General features: G+C 41.4%; 1 protein-coding gene across 17 annotated transcripts in view; it reads right to left on the bottom strand.

Annotated features, from left to right (window-relative positions):
- The window catches only part of PRRC2C (proline rich coiled-coil 2C), a 101,925-nt gene extending 89,729 nt beyond the window's left edge, over positions 1-12,196 (bottom strand). For all 17 annotated transcript variants that reach the window (XM_049112300.1, XM_025430356.3, XM_025430348.3 and 14 more), the window contains exon 1: positions 12,058-12,196. The gene's annotated coding sequence lies outside the window, so the exon portion shown is untranslated. The remainder of the gene's footprint in view (positions 1-12,057) is intronic.
- Positions 12,197-17,340: the final 5,144 nt, after the last annotated feature.

A 17,340-nucleotide genomic window follows, 5' to 3' on the forward strand; every position in this document is an offset into this window, starting at 1 on the left:
TGATAAAGAATTTGAGCTGTGCCATACATGTGTAAAGAAAAGCAAGGGAGAAGATACTGCCAGGAAAATAACATTTCACGCAAGTCTAAGCCAGAGAGTAAAGCAGAAGGTGGAAAAAGAATAAGGAGGACAGCAGAAGGAACTGCCAATTTTACTATGATTGAATAAAAGCTCCATCAATAGAAATTATTAAATGCTTACCGAGTCAAGCTTACTGTGGATTGCTTTGTTCATTTAATAAAAACGATAGAAGAAAATGTAGTATCTGAATTGAGAAAATTGGAGTCAGAGGAGCTTGTGATTTGAATTTAAAGTTTCAAGTAATGAGTGGGTTTAGAACAGCAGACGTTAAAAGTCAAGCACATATTCTATATGTGACCCAATGTGCACATGTACACATACCCCCAGAGGGCTGATAAATATGGTAAACTATTAACAAAGAATAGGGATGAAGGAACACAGGAATTTTCCATACTATTTTTTACTATTTTTCTGTGAGACTCAGATTATTCCAAAAGAAAAAGTTTAAAATGGGTGCCTGCTGGCTTAGTCCATGGAGCATGCAACTTTTGGTCTCGGGGTCAGGAGTTTGAGCCCCATGCTGGGTATGGAGCCTACTTAAATAGAAAAAAATAAGTTAAAAAGCTCACCTGCTCTCCCAAACAGGTTCTTCTTCCCAACCTCATCATAACTACTTTCCCTGACCTATAGATATCTTAAGCTTTATTTAAGTAATCTTGACATTCAATATGGGGCTCAAACTCACAACCCTGAGATCAAGAATCGCATGTTCTTCTGACTGAGCCAGCCAGATATTCCTCCCTGATCTCTAGATTTAAAACCTTGAGGGACACCTGGGTGGCTCAGTGGTTGGGCACTGCCTGCGGCTCAGGGGCTCAGGTCGTGATCCCAGGTCCTGGGATGGAGTCCTGCATTGGGCTCCCCATGGGGAGCCTGCTTCTTCCTCTGCCTGTGTATCTGCCTCTCTCTGTCTCTCATGAATAAATAAAATCTTTTTAAAAATGAGAGAAAATAAAACCTTGAGTAATCTTCCACATTTATGTCTCCCACTTCTTACATGAAGAGGGATTAATTAACTTCTGTATGTTCTAATGTAGCAATGTCTCTTGCAGCCATTTTCTAAAACTCTGAGCTATAGAGATGTAGATGTAGGTTGGGAATAAGAGCTCAAAGCCCAAGTCACCAAAATTTACCAATGAAGAAACCACTTCAGACAAAAATAACTTGCCCTGAACTCATATAGCTATGAAGAGATAGGGGCCAAGATTAAAGTCAGGCTTAATGCCAAAGCCAGTACCCAAGATAACCTCACAAATGAAAATCAGAATTCAATTTTCACTATAAAAGATAAATATCAAACCTTTAAAATATAGTAATAAATAACATGTCATTTTAGACTAAGAAATTCTAACAGACTGAAGTTTTTATTTTCAAAACTTATTCCATTACAATACAGAATAAAATATCAGGGGCTAAAAATTATAGTAACAAGATACAGCAAAAATGTATTCTATCTGTGGTAGAAATACAATAATGTTAAAAGTCTAAGAATCAATGCACTAAAGAGTGTAAAAAAAGGGGGGGGGGGATCCAGGGAGGGCTATGTACAGAATTGCTTCCCCTCTCAAAATTCATATATTGAAGTCCTAACTCCCAAAGTGACAGATGGTATTCGGAGACAGCCCTTTAGGAGATAATTAGGTTTAGCTGAGGTGATGAGGGTGTGGCCTCATAATGGGATTAGTGCTCTTACAAGAGACAACACCACAGCTCTCTCCCAGCCACATGAAGACACACAACTAGCTAGAGGGATGCCTGGGTGGCTTGGGATGTCAGAGTGGCTCTGCCGTTGTGCATCTGCCTTCGGCTCCAGTCGCGATCCCAATGTCCTGAGATGGAGTCCTGCATCGGGGTCCCCTCAGAGAGCCTGCTCCTCCCTTTGCCTGTGTCTCTGCCTCTCTGTCTCTCATGAATGAATAAATAAAATCTTAAAAAAAAAAAAAGAGGAGGAGGAGCAGGAAGAGGAAGAGGAGGGGGAGGAGGAGGAAAAAACACATAGCTAGAAAGCAGTCACGTGCAAGCCAGGATGACCTCACCAGAACCTAATTATGCGAGGACCCTGATCTTGGTCTAACAGGAATTTATTACAGCTCTAGAGGATAGAAGACCAAGTTAAGTCTATGGTATTTTCTCAAGGCAGCTGGAACTGACAAACGCAAGGGAGACATATATTAACTTCAGAAAACATTCTATCAAATTAAACTAAATTTTCCATTTAAAATGAAAAGGTCTTGCTTTGGATAAGAGACTGGTCAACTTCTAAGTTCATTTCAATCTCCAATTGTTATAATCAGTAATTCTAACATTAGAGTGACATCAAATATTTTTAAGATCACATTTGGTGCTATAATAGAAAAGCTAAGAATACCACCATATGTTGAATGCCTCTACTACAAATAGCACCTCAGCAAAAGTATTAAAAATTGTCATTTTTAAAAACAAAGTGTAATATAAATAAATCTGGTAGAGTTCTAATCAGAATGGTAGAAGGGCTCAGGCTGTTCTTAGAAAATGAAACATATGAATTAAGTTTCTGGGGCAGAATGCCTTAACAGTCAGAAAAGATATGTAGCTATCAAACCTTCTGTACCATAAATTACTGCTCTAGCGAAGTAACAAATCTGTGTCTACCATTTACTAGATGAGGTGATTGCCACATTACTCTTTTTGACAACTTACAATATTTTTAAACTGTTCATGTCACACAATTACCTCTCTTAAAACTAATGTGGTTTAAATTCCAGCTCTAACATTTAGTAGCTAGGTGTTTTTACAGCATAAGTGTGGCATATGCATGTTATGGCAGAAGCATTTCCCTAGTCATTAAAAATAATTCTGAATCTTTACTTCCTCATCTGTGGGCTGTATCTTCTAGACTATTATGAGATATAATTAATAAAATATGTATAAAGCTCTTAAAATAGTGTCTGGCACTTAAGCTTTTATTAAGTTTAACAAATGGTAATAATGCTTTCAAAACTTATACATTACAAATAAAAACCAAAGCATAAAATTTTCTTAATTAACTAATTTTTGCAAGGCAAATATGTTCAATACTTTGGGAAAAAAACAGAAGCATTCTCTTCCACGATGCTCAAGTGTCATCATGAGCCACCCTAAACCTTTCATATAAACTAACCAGCTGCCTTTAAGGGTTGGAAGTTTAAAAGTTTAAACTAGAGAACTGGTTAGCATCTCTCCCTGCTAAGCACTGGCTCTATTCCTCTATCATTAAAATGTCTTACCTCCAGACATGGAAGCCTACCTATTTTTTTTTTTTTTTTTTTTTTGCTTTCTACTTTTATTCTTTCCTTGTTTCCAATTTGTCATATATAAAATTGTACCAAAAAAAAAAAAATCCTGATCAAGAAACCAAGCAATCAGCACATGCAGGCCAATTCCTAACTTGTTTTATTATTTTTTTTTTTAGTAACCTCTACACCCAATACCAAGCTCTAACTCACAACCCCATTCTCTTCTGACTGAGCCAGCCAGGCACTCCTATTCCTTTTAAATCTTTATTCAACAGTTCTTTTTTCAGCAGGAGATACTTTTTCTGCCTCCAAAATGTCCAAAGACTCTGGCTCTATGGTTCTACATTCTGTATCCTACTTTTCATGTGAGTTACATGAATCTATATGCATTAAAACTCATAACAAGTTCCAATTTTTATCTAAATTTCAAAAACTCATACAGAAATATAATCAATCTCTGCTTCTGTCAAAAGCCTCATTTCATGGGATGCCTGGGTGGCTTATTGGTTGAGCACCTGCCTTTGGCTCAAGGCATAATCCCATGGTCCCAGGGTTGAGTCCCACATCGGGCTCCCTGCATGGAGCCTGCTTCTCCCTCTGCTTACGTCTCTGCCTGTCTCTCATGAATACAGAATTACAATCTTAAAAAAAAAAAAAAAAGAAGGGGATCCCTGGGTGGCTCAGGGGTTCAGCGCCTGCCTTTGGCCCAGGGTGTGATCCTGGAGACCCGGGACTGAGTCCCGCATCAGGCTCCCGGCATGGAGCCTGCTTCCCTCTGCCTGTGTCTCTGCCTCTCTCTCTCTCTCTCTCTCTCTCTCTCTCTATGTCTATCATGAATAAATAAAATCTTAAAAAAAAAGCCTCATTCCAATAACATATGAATTTTTTTTACTACTTTTCATACTTTTAAAATAAAATTTCTGTATTCCATTTTCCTGACCTTCAGAAGTTAATTCTGTATGTCTTACATTGTGCTTCTTAAGATCTACATATAGGGGCGCCTGGGTGGCTCAGGTCGTGATCCCAGGGACCTGGGATCCAGTCCTGTGTGGGGCTCCCCACGTGGAGCCTGCTTCTCCCTCTGCCTATGTCTCTGCCTTTCTGTGTCTCTCATGAATAAATAAATAAAATCTTTTAAAAAATTACATATAATGGTCTGTTTTTACAGGAAATATTTAATAAGTTACAGGAAATATTTAATAAGTTACATACAATATTCATCTTTAAAATACATTGGATAGGGTGCCTGGGTGGCTCAGGGGTTGAGCATCTGCCTTTGGCTCAGGTTGTGATCCTGGGGTCCTGGGATCAAGTCCCTCATCAGGCTCTCCTCAAGGAGCCTGCTTTTCCTTCTGCCTATGTCTGTGCCTCTCTTGGTGTCTCTTATGAATAAATATATAGAATCTTAAAAAAGAAAGAAAAAATAATAAAGTACATTGGATAGCGGTGCCTAGGTGGCACAGATTGTCAAGCCTCTGACTCTTGGTTTCAGCTCAGGTGGTGATCTCAGGGTTGTTGAGATGGAGCCCTCCATCCGGCTCCACACTCAGACCAGAGTCTGCTTGAGACTCTCTCCCTCTGCCCCTTCTGTTCGTGTGTGCACATGCGCTCTCTCTGAAGTAAACAAATCTTTAAAATAAAGTACATGGATAAAATAAATGTGTACTTGCCCAACTACTTAACCCCTTTCAGTAAGAAGTACTGAGCTTTTTGCTCGTTGGTGACCATTTCTCCAGTCTCCCAACGGTTTTTGGTTTTGTTCTAAATGTATCCTTATATCTCCTTGGGCAGGCCCGGGTGGCTCAGTGGTTTAGCGCCACTTTCAGCCCAGGGTGTGATCCTGGGGACCCGGGATGGAGTCCCACGTTGGGCTCCCTGCATGGAGCCTGCTTTTCCCTCTGCCTGTGTCTCTGCCTCTCTCAGTGTCTCTCATGAATAAATAAATAAAATCTCTAAAATATATATATGTATGTGTGTGTGTGTGTGTGTGCGCGCGTGCACACCTTACACCTACTTTGGAGTCTTTCAGAGCATCCACTGGTCTCCAAAGGGCCTTTGCGCAAATAGAAAAACCTATCCTTCTGGGAAGATACAGGTGATCCTCTGGGTGAGGTGCTGATGCATTGGGATAAAGGGTAGAAGTGAAGGCACAAATATCCCTGGGAGGCCTGGCCAGAGCACAGGACTCTGCAAGTAGAACATGGAGCTTTCAGTCCTTATTGCCTCAGCAATATCAGCCCAGCACATTTGTGCAGCCCACAAACTGCACAATCATACACATCAGCCCTACGCTTTCAGATTATTCATTAGGAAAAAGAAAAGAAGATCAAGTATTCTCCAACCATATATGCATCCACCTTTTTCTTAATAAACTCAGGATTTATTTAAAAAGGATGTTCCAACATCATAGAGAACCTACCCTCCCTTTATATTTATTAACTTTTTATTTTTCATAGTTCTCTTCTATTTTAAATATGGTCAAGGATCATGTAATATCAAAGAATATAAAAATTCAAAACATACATAGGAACACATTTAATGTGATCTTTGCAACAATCCTCTGAAATAGGGGATGTGGGTATTTTCCTTATTTCACAGGTGAATAAACAGGTTTCCCCGGCTATCAGAAAGCAAAGTGTTCTCATGAAACCTGTAAGCTGAAATGGCTACAGCAAAGAAACAATTACCATAATTTATATGGAAAATTTTTTGCACTATTCCCAGACTCAAAAAATAACCTCTCTTAGCCTTTTCTGATACCTTCTGACACATCTTACTAACAAATTCACAAAATGTATCATGATAAAGTACAGACACTTACAAACAGTTCAAAGCCACCATGGCTAGATGCTGAGGGTAGTTCCAAGGGAAGGAGCTTGGTGGCACCACTCTCTCGCTGCTCAGGGTGTGCCCTGCCTCTATAATGGCTCACTGCTGAATACTATTTTCACTTTCTGCCTTTTTCCATGAAAACAAAAATCCTCTTCAGAATTTACAGTTAGCAAAAGCAAGTACAAATGTATATCTTTCATAAAAGCAAAGTGGGGTGCGAACCTTCAAAAAGCACGGAATACCTGGATCTAAAATTTGAAGAAGCCATGTTACTTGCCCCCAAAGTTAACAACAGGAATAAGAACAAGAAAAAAAACGTAGGTGACAAAAGGTCTAAACCCAGGTTTTTAAACTCATAGTCCAGGGGATCCTTGGGTGGCTCAGCGGTTTGGCGCCTGCCTTCAGCCCAGGGCGTGATCCTGGAGTCCCGGGATCAAGTCCCACATCAGGCTCCCTGCGTGAAGCCTGCTTCTCCCTCTGCCTGTGTCTTGCCTCTCTCTTTCTCTCTCCCTGTGTCTCTCATGAATAAATAAATAAAATATTAAAAAAAAAAAAACAACTCATAGTCCAGAGGTCATACAAAGTATTCAAGTCACCTAAAAATCAAGAAGTCTCACTACTTATTCCTCCCTGCTTAACCTTCTACTACCCTCATTACTTGACCTAAATTCTTTTAGGGTCACCAAAGATGTCTCAGCCAAACCCAATGGTCACTTCTCTTATTATTTTTCTGAATTCCTCTGCATTTGCCTGTAATAATCATATTTTTTGGATTATTCTCTTCCATCTTGATTTTTGTAATGGTTTCCTTCTTCACTTATTCATTGTTGCTCTCCTCCTCTTGCCATAGATTGTCTTAAGACCTCCTACTACATTTCTGTCTAAACAAATATCTTCACTTTGCAGTTTATCATGGAAATGCTTGTCCCAAGGATGTAGGTAAGGCTCTAATTTACAGTTCCTCTCCTGTAATGCTGCCATTTTCTGTGATGAATCTATTCCACTCTAGGCTTTCATCACTTCTGGCTTTCATTAATTCCAACTGTTACCTGATCTATCCCAGCATTCATTTCTTATAGTGGTTATGTCCCTAAAAGATGAAATACCTAAGACTACTGATGACCTATTAGATGATTTTATGTGGTCCATAGAAGCATATTTAAAATGTTTATTCTGAAACACACCGAAAGAAACAAACTGTAACATGAAAAAAAATGTATATTCTTCTTGAAAATCATTTAATTAAAAGATCATAAGTTGAATTAAAGAAAAATATTGTCTAAGACAGGTTGGTTTGAAGATTTAAAGTCATGACTGGTCTTAAGTTTGGGCCATACTAGTCACTGGGAAATCCATGTAGTGTGGAAGTTAAGCACTCAGGCTCTGAGTCGATGACCTGAATCGCATTTACTAGCTAAGTTAACTTGAACGAATTACTTAAACCTCTTTAAATTCCAGTTTTCTAGTTGCATAACAGGCATAAAATAATTTACCTCTTAGGCTTATTGTATACATTGAAAAAGATAACCTACAAAATTATCTTAGCTCAGTGCCTGCATGGAAAGTGCCCCACAAATAAATTGCAATTCATTTTTTTTTAAATAACTGCAATGATTGATTCTCTTGGCCACCATACCTTCACTTGTAATCAACTAGACATGTGATCTATACTATAGCAAATTTTCATATATGGATTTTTTTGCCCATTATAGCTTATATGTTCATTTTTTTTCTTTTGATATAAATCCAAAGATCACATAACTTTTAACATTAATCTTTAAAATTGTAAACATCTTGGCAGCAGCAACCAAAAGCCATATTCCTGATTCACTAAGCCTTACAAAATTAAAAGAATCTTTAATGTTTGCTGAATAAATCTAAAAACTAGAAAGGAAAATCTGCTGCAAATAAATCTCATAATGCATAGTACATAAACTATTTGAAAGCATCTGACACCATTCTGATACGTAAATAAAGGGGGGGAAAAGGACAAGATATTCTTTTTTTTTTTTTTTTAATTTTATTCATTTACTCATGAGAGACAGAGAGAGAGGCAGGGACACAGGCAGAGGGAGAAGCAGGCTCCACGCAAGGAGCCCGACGTGGGACTCGATCCCGGGACTCCAGGATCACGCCCTGGACCGAAGGCAGGTGTCAAACCGCTGAGCCACCCAGGGATCCCCAGGACAAGGTATTCTTTTGCTCCACTAAGATATGTATCAGTTCAATCTCGGTTGTGGGTCTATTCTTCTGTTTTCTAATTTCACTCATTCAATAATAAAATCAAGATATATGCCAACTACCACACAAGGTGATGAAGACATGAAAACAGTTTAGTAAAAGAAAACAGGCTAATATTGGAACACAGACAGGTAATAGGAAAATTACTAGATAATATACTATGTAAATAATATCCAAGTTTTTTTTTATATTAGATATGCTCCACAAATGCTGATTATAACCCCATCCTCTTTCAATGTAGAGCAGCTAGCAGCACCACATAGGGATGAGAACATTAAATCACATTGACAGTAATGACTTTATTGCTACCTTATATTCAGACTGTAGTTACAGGCTAACCATTTAAGTTTCTGTCTGCCAACTAGAGGACTGCTGAAATTCACTAATAGCCCTTTTTCATCTGATTTGCTGGCAAACATGCACAAACACAGGCCCTAAAACATGCCTGGCATTCTGTTAATCTACGGCAAAACGACTACAAATATAACTGGCGAAAGATCAGTTTATATTTAGACTTTCTGGGGATTGGGAAAAAACATACAACAGAACATGCTCAGTGCAAGTTACCATCCCTAGAAAATACTTTTAGCCACAAAGATGTCCTGACTGATGCATCAAAGGCTTTATGGAGACGTTAAGAATGTTATGACTCAGAAAACATTAATTCTCAAGCTTCTAAACAACAGTTAACATTGACTAAGATAAACTATCACTGTTACCCTATTCATAAGTTGATAAATCTCACTTTACTGAAAGTTTATTAGTCATAAGTCAGTGAGACACAACTCTTGGATCTCTTCACCGTAAGAATAGGGTTCTGTACCAATTTGTGTAACATTTTATCAATAATCGATCCCTGTTGGGATCCCTGGGTGGCGCAGCAGTTTAGCGCCTGCCTTTGGCCCAGGGCGCGATCCTGGAGACCAGGGATCGAATCCCACGTCGGGCTCCCGATGCATGGAGCCTGCTTCTCCCTCTGCCTATGTCTCTGCCTCTCTCTCTCTCTCTCTCTGTGACTATCATAAATAAATAAAAATAAATAAATAAATAAATAATCAATCCCTGTCTTACACAAATATGGCATAAGTAGCATCTGAAACAAGTTACTCAACTGGCTTACAAGTTGAAGCAGTGTTTGGTGGGGGGCGGGGAACAAAAGGAAACCACTTGGAGGGAGGGGAAAATAGAATCTTCAAAGACATTTTACCAGTAAAGGCGGTAGGGTGACAGAAGGGTAGTGGGGAGGCAAGAGCTGGAATGAGTCAGAACTTCTGTATTTTCAGCTGTGCTCAACATACTGAACCCAAGGTTACTGACTGCAAAGCATGAAGAAATCTTTAAAAAACAAAATCTAGTAAGTGTTAAAAAAAAATAAAACTATTTAAATTCCCAAAGAATATATACTTCTTTCTAAGAATATACAGATTACTTACTTGGGAGAGTACTTTCTTCTACCAACATTTTGCCATTCCACTATTAGTTGGCCTTTTACTATGTGCTGAGCACAGCAATAACCCCTCACACACATTATTAATACTACAACAAAACTTGGAGGGAATTATTATCATCACCTCAATTTTACAGATGAAGAACTATTTTATCAACAATACAGGCCAGATCTCAAAATTTTAAAATTGTATGACATATTATACAGTTAAGTATTAACCAACTGGCTTTTAAATAGAAAAGGGTAGAAAAACTAGCTTCTCTCCTATCCCGAGTAGTTATAAGCTATTTTTTTATACCTTGCAACACTGTCACCATTGTATGCAACAATGTTTCTATACTGAAATCAAGTGGGGGTAAAAAAAACTAGGTTAACAATGCTGCATCTTTAGTTACTACCGTTCCTAAAATTACAAGGAACAGGAAGGCAGTTTGAGGACCCAGAACATCCTTTGTATTTAGACAGTCTGGGTTTGAATCTCTACAGTACCACGAACTCTTGAGTGACCTTGGTCAAATTAATATCTTAGATTTCATTTCCTCATCTGTAAAATGGGATGATAATAACAGAACATCCTTCAAGCACTTTCTGTAAGATTAGAAAAGATCATGTATGTAAAGGGCTTATTACTATGCTCAGTACACAATAAAAGGTCAACTAATGGTGGAGAGAACACAGCCACATATATAAGCTCACCAAGCCAAAATATAAAAGTAAAAAGCCTAGATTCTTACAAGTCCATTATAGAAAAGAAAGTTACAAAAAAAAAAAAAAAAAAAAAAAAAAAAAGAAAGTTACTATTTGACTACACGCTAAAGATAAAATTCAAATTCAATCTTTTCCTATTTTTTTTTTTAGGGGATCAATGCATTTGAGGTGGACCAGAAATGATGCTGCAGTGCATCTGTGACACACACCTAAAAATGGCTCCAGTCAGAGCAGCATCTTAATCACCAACAGAGGAGGTTAAATACTTTTAACAAACGCTGGAGTTAGACTTGGTGGGCGCTTAAATACCAGCCTATCGTTATTATTTGCAGGAGTAAGCCATCAAGCACCGAATCACAAATTCTGATCCTTCTGCTGCATTCATTCCACACGAAAACCTTACAGCACAGCTGCCTACCGTACCACTCCAAGTACCCTGGCGAGGTCTGACTCTATAAACCTAAGCTAAGAGCGGCCAACGCAGAAATCTGGGTAGCCTTTAGGAGCCCGCAAACACCAGGCATGTTGGAAACCTCAAAAAAAAAAAAAAAAAATCTCAAAGCTTAAAACAAATATGCACCCCCCTTGAAAGGAGCTCGACGCATTCCTCTCGGGCAAAAAGAACAATTTATCAGTGTTCTCGTTGGTCCCCCCCCCCCCCCATGCCTTTTCCTTCCAGTCCTAACGTGGGGCCTTTCCCGTAGCACGGATAACATCAACCCTATCTCAAAGAGCGGGCGAGCCGCAGAGTGGGATTCACTACGCAGGTTAGGGGAGGGCGAGGCCTAGGGCCACGCAACGACTACCAACCCCTCCTCTGGAGTTGGGGCAGCACGTCCCTAGCGGAAGCAGGGTCGGTCCAGATGCCCCCAAGAGCCTCCCACGGAGTCAGGTCTTTACCCCCGTCCCCCGCCCCCCCCACCGCGGTCCCTCTCACCCAACACTAACACTCTTCGCTACAAATTCCCCTCACTCCACACGGAAAAGAAGTCGGCAGTCGAGGCCCTGGGTGAGCCCTTGAGTGGTTGGGGGGACGCATCCCACACGTTATAGGATAAAAAAGACCGCGCGGCCGCCTCTCCCAAGGATGGAAACTCCCTCCTCCTTCGGGCCGCAGCGCAAGTGAATCCCCGCGGAGGGCCCGAGTCGGGGGCCGGGTGGGGAAGCGAGGCCGACGGGCCCGGAACTCCCGCGGCAGACCACATGGGGCGGGCCTGGCTCCGGTTTCCCGCTCCCCGACCAGGAGGCCGAGACTTCCCCCCCAGACGCGGACAGGATGGGAGCTTAAAAAAAAAAAAAAAAAAAAAAGAGAGAGAGAGAGAGAGGGAGAGGGAGAGGGAGGGAGGCTGGACCCCAGGCCGTCTCCAGGCGGCTTCGGCGCCCGGGCCCGCCCGCCAGGGTCGGGGTGCGCTCCCACGCCCCGGGCGGCCCCACGCCCGCCCTCCGCGATGGGGCCCGCTTTGATCGCAGCTCCTACGCCCTCGCTTTCCTTACCGGCCAGGGCGAGCGTCGAGCGGAGCGTGGCTGCGCACCTCGAGAGTCTCCGCCGGGCTCCGATCGAGGGAAGGGGGAGGGGAGGCTGGGGTGGCGGGGGCTGGAAGGACCCCCCGACTGGAAAGCCCAAGCCGCGGATGGACAAACCGCCAAAGCACTTTCGCTGCTTCCCGACAGGCAGAGAGCGAGCGAGAAAAAGAAGCAAGATGGCGGCTAGCCAGCCCCTACGTACTACGTCATGCCGCGGCGTACGTAAGGCAGGTCTCCGCAAGACCGCCCTCCGGCGCAGAGACGGCCGGATCACGTGTAGCCTCCGGGGCGGCGCAAGCCCGGCGGCAGGCGACGGCGCCCCCTGCCGGCAGGAGGGAGTTCCTGCGGCCAAAGTTCCCGCGGCCCGGCGATTTGCCGGCGCCCTCTCCAGCGGCCGCTGCGCAGGAGACCGCGGCTGCACGGTGATGGGCCTCGCGGGACTGAGCCCTTGTGTGTGGTGGATGGGTCTGAGAAGTGGTTCAGCGGCTTGGCGCTTTGTAGCAACGTTGCACCGTGCACGATCTTTAACGTTGATATCTGACAGTCTCGGGATTTTCCAGAAATGTGAATACAATATTCATAATACCGAAACCTGGCCGTGGATAAAGATATTTAAATGCATCATGATACATCCACATAATGGACTATTCTGAACCCATTAAACTCAGATTAATACTTAATGACCGGGGAAATGCTTATGCCATAACTATGCTGTAAAAACACCCGCATATGTGCATATTGATGGAAAAGACTAAAAACATGTACTCTGGATGTTAATAATGTTGATGTCAACAATAGTTTTCTTAGTGCAGATTTTTTTTAAAGATTTGTTTGTTTATTTATTCGTGAGACACACACAGAGGCAGAGACACAGGCAGAGGGAGAAGCAGGCTCCATGCAGGGAGCCTGATGTGGGACTCGATCCCGGGTCTCCAGGATCACATCCTGGGCTGCAGGTGGTGCTAAACCGCTGAGCTACCCGGCTGCCCCAATGCAGATTTTTAAAAGTATTTTATGCATGCCTTTCTGTAATTTCCAGATTTTATAGTCAGAAATCACTTTTAATGTGTAATGAAAACTTTGTGAGTCATAAAATTATGACACACAAATGATCAATGTGTGCTTACGTCTAGTGTGTACACTATGCATATAACTATATATGGCATTGGACTTATTTACATTTCATAAAGTATATATATATATTTTTTTCTAAATATTTTATTTATTTACTCATGACAGACACAGAGACAGAGGCAGAGACAGAGGCAGAGGCAGAGGGAGAAGCAGGCTCCATGCTGGGAGCCTGATGCAGGACTTGATCCCGGATCATCTTGAGTCAGAGGCAGACGCTCAACCACTGAGCCACCCAGGCGTCCCTCATAAAGCATGTATTCTTCAGGTTTTAGAATAAGACAAGAACAGGTTCTGCTAACTAATTGCTCTGTATTGAGCAAGTTACTTAGATTCCGTTTTCTTATGTGTAATATGGAGATAATGCCTATTTCTCTCTATATCAATTGTACTACAATTTAAAAACATAATAGGGACGCCTGGGTGGCTCAGTGGCTAGTGCCTGCCTTCCCCCTGGGGCATGATCCTGGGGTCCCAGGATTGAGTCCCCGCCGTGCTTCTCCCTCTGCCTATGTCTCTACCTCTCTCTCTCTGTGTCTCTCATGAATAAATAAATAAAATCATTTTCAAAAACCATAATAAAATATTTTAAAAATTGTTCTTCCACAAAAACATAATAATACCTACTTCTCAAGTTTGTGTTACTTACTCACCAAATATGCATCGAGCACCTATTATCTGTGTTAGGTACTGGGTATTTAAAGGTATAGAACAATTTAGACTTTGGTCCTAAGGCAATGGTCTAGGGATACAGACCAAATAATAGGTTTGGATATGTGAAGTGAAAGAAACAAACAGGATATCAAGATAAAAAATAACCAGGGAGAAGAGCTGGAGGAATTTATGTTAGAAAGTGTGGTTACTGAGTACCTTTCTGAGAAGGGGCCATAATGCTGGGACCTAAATGATAACAAGAAGCAGTAATTTGCAGTGCCTGGATGGCTCAGTTGGTTAAGGGTTTGCCTTCAGCTTGGGTCATCATCTCAGGGTCCTGGGTTTGAGTCCAGGGTCAGGGCTCCCAGCTCAGTGTGGAGTCGGCTTCTCCCTGCCCTTTCTCTCTCCCCCTCCCATCCACCTGTGCTCATTCTCTAAAATAAAAAAAATAAAATTGTTAAAAAAAAAAAGAAGTAGTAATGCAAAGAATAGGTGAAAAGTGCTCTGGACCAAGTGAACTACAATTGCAAATGCCCTAATCTGGGAAAGAGCTTGGAATGTTCTAAGAACTAGAAGAGGAGTATGTCTGGAACTTAGTTAAGCGAGAGAGTGACAAAAGATGGCACTAGAAGGAGAGACAAGAGCCGGATTCAGAGGGGCCTTAGAAGCCAGGTTAGGGAGTTCAGAATGTCATCTAGGTACAGTGAAAAGCATTTGGAAGGTTTTTTTTTTTTTTAAAGACATGGGGGATTTTATTTTTTATTTTATTTTTATTTATTTATGACAGTCACACATTGAGAGAGAGAGAGAGGCGGAGACATAGGCAGAGGGAGAAGCAGGCCCCATGCACCGGGAGCCCGATATGGGACTCGATCCCGGGTCTCCAGGATCGGTCTCCAGGGTCTCCAGGATCGCGCTCTGGGCCAAAGGCAGGCGCTAAACCGCTGTGCCACCCAGGGATCCCTGGAAGGTTTTAAGAAGAGGAACCACACCATCTGATATTTTGCATTTTAAGATAATCGTTACTGCCGAGTGAAGAGCATGAAAAATAGATTAGGGGGAGGCAAGAAAGGAAACCAGGAGCCCTATTAGGCAATAATGAAGTAATTACAGTGGTGAAGAATGACAGTGGCCTGTACTAAGATGGAGGCAGTGGAGATAGAAATGGATATGGCATATATTTTGGAGCTAAAATATACTTGCTTGTGGGACATTATGGCTTCTAAATGTGGGAGAAGAAAATCTATGATGACAGATTTATGGCTTGAGCAACTGGGTGAATGACAGCAACATTTATAGAGATTACGGTGAAGAGGGAAGGAAAATCATTTGGTTGGTGGAGCAATATTAAAAAGAAAAATTGGGGAAAATTAAATTTTGGACATGCGAATTTTGAGATGTTTGTGTAATGTCTAACTGTAGATCAAGTATGCAGTTGACATGCATGTCTAGAACTCAGAGGGGAGTCAGAGTTGGAGAGAGATTTGAATCTCATAGACATGGGCTTCACACCTATACACACACATTTCATAGACATATGTTTAAAGTGCTGGAAGCAGATGATATCACTTAGGGATAGAGTAGGGAAAGAAGAAAAAATGGCCAGCTCTAAGGAACAGTGATATGTAAAGGTTAGGTGGAGGTGGAGGCAGTAGCAAAGAACACTGAGGAGAAGCCAGAGAACTGTCAGAAGACGATGATGTCACAGAAGCCAAGAGAGGAGAGGATTACAAGACGGCATGAACATTCACATAAGTTAAATGCTGCTGAGAGGTCAAGTCGTACAAAGGAGTAGCCAAAAGTGTCCGTTGTTTTTGGCAACCTGGAAGTTACTAATATCTTTTATAGGAAGTTTTGGTGGAGTAATGAGGTCAGAAAGTCATATGATGGTGAGTTGAAAAGGAGATAGATGTTGAGAAAGTAGAGAAGACCATGGATAAACAATTATTTCCAGAAGAACTTGAATTTTGCCATGAGATAAAAAAACAAGGTTGTTGGAAGGAATGTGGAGTAAAGAGAGACATTTTTAAGTATTGGAGACAGTAGATCATGTTTGTATGATGATGGGCATAATCCAGGAGGAGGAGGATAACAATTAGATAGAAGAGAGGAAATGCTAAGGCAGGGAGGCCCATGAGAAGGTGTGAAGGGGGATTCAGAGCTCCGAAGGAGGAGGATTTACGTACAGTAGTTGCAGCTATAGGGAATATTGATGATTCGATGTTAGAAACAAAAGGGAAATCCCACTGACAGCATGTTTTCTCAGTGAAGTAGAGAGTGAGGACACCTGCTGAGAGGGCTTGACTTGTAGGAGTTTGAGGGGAAGATTCAAAAGTAAAAGAGTGAAAAATTACGCCTAGTGTGAGGAGGAGCATAGGATTGGCATGCTCCGCTGAGAGCGTTTTTAAAGTTTGTGATGATCGATGTAAAATATGCCATTCAGTTTATTTATATGATTTCTCCAGCAGTGTGCAGCTCTTTGGTACAGCTATGAAGAAGACAGGTAGATTGATCCATGCTGGGCTTTACCAGGCAAGTATAAGATAGGGCCGTGAGGGTATCTGTAACTAAGGGACCATAATGACGATAATATTGACTTTGAGCATATGGTAGACATGTGGTAAGTGGAAACTTGCATCCACTTTATGAATTATATATGGTATATTTTAAATTCAAGAATTCCCTGCCATCTCTCCTCATCCCTCAACCTCTTAGCACAACCTCTGAGCTGTCTTTCCCACCAATATGGTCAAGGATTGTCACTGTAGCAATGTTAGAATAAATAGAATAATAAACACAATTAAGTCACAAGCACACACTAACACCCTGTTCCCCCCGCCCAGCATTGATATCAATGGTCTTTTGAAATAGAAAAGTATGGATGATATAGGGTCATTGCCAGGGGAAGCCCCAAGAGGACAGGGAAACCTTACCTTAGTGAATTTTTCCCAACCCTTTAAGATCTGGCTTACAGTATTTTAATCTCAGAAGTACCTAAAATAGCTCCAGCAATCAGATGAGTTTACATTATCCACGGTGATGAGAATTATATATATATTATATATATATATGAGAATTATATATATATATAATATAACCAGAATATTAATGCTAGTTTTCAATTTATATACCAGAAAACTCAAGACTGCAAAGTCAGTGTGTTTTCTACATAAACAAGGCTTACCTAGGAAACCTAGGCGTTATCAGAAGGCAGCTTGATGAACACAGATTCAGAACAATGTAGGCTTATGTGTATAGATTGTTCTTGATTCATCTATCTCCATGGCAGGATGATTTTGTCCCAAAGATAGAAATACTCAATTTCCATGGTTGCAACTTTCTACATTGATTTCCAAGAGTAGGGACATCCTGGCATGCTATTGATTTGAGCATCTTCTCTCCTTGACAGCACTGGATGGGCACTGGCCCAGAAGTGCCCCTATATGCTCCTTTCTGTTTCCACAGCTA

Source organism: Canis lupus, chromosome 7 (assembly GCF_003254725.2).
Source record: "Canis lupus dingo isolate Sandy chromosome 7, ASM325472v2, whole genome shotgun sequence".
NCBI classification, from domain to species: Eukaryota; Metazoa; Chordata; class Mammalia; order Carnivora; family Canidae; genus Canis; species Canis lupus.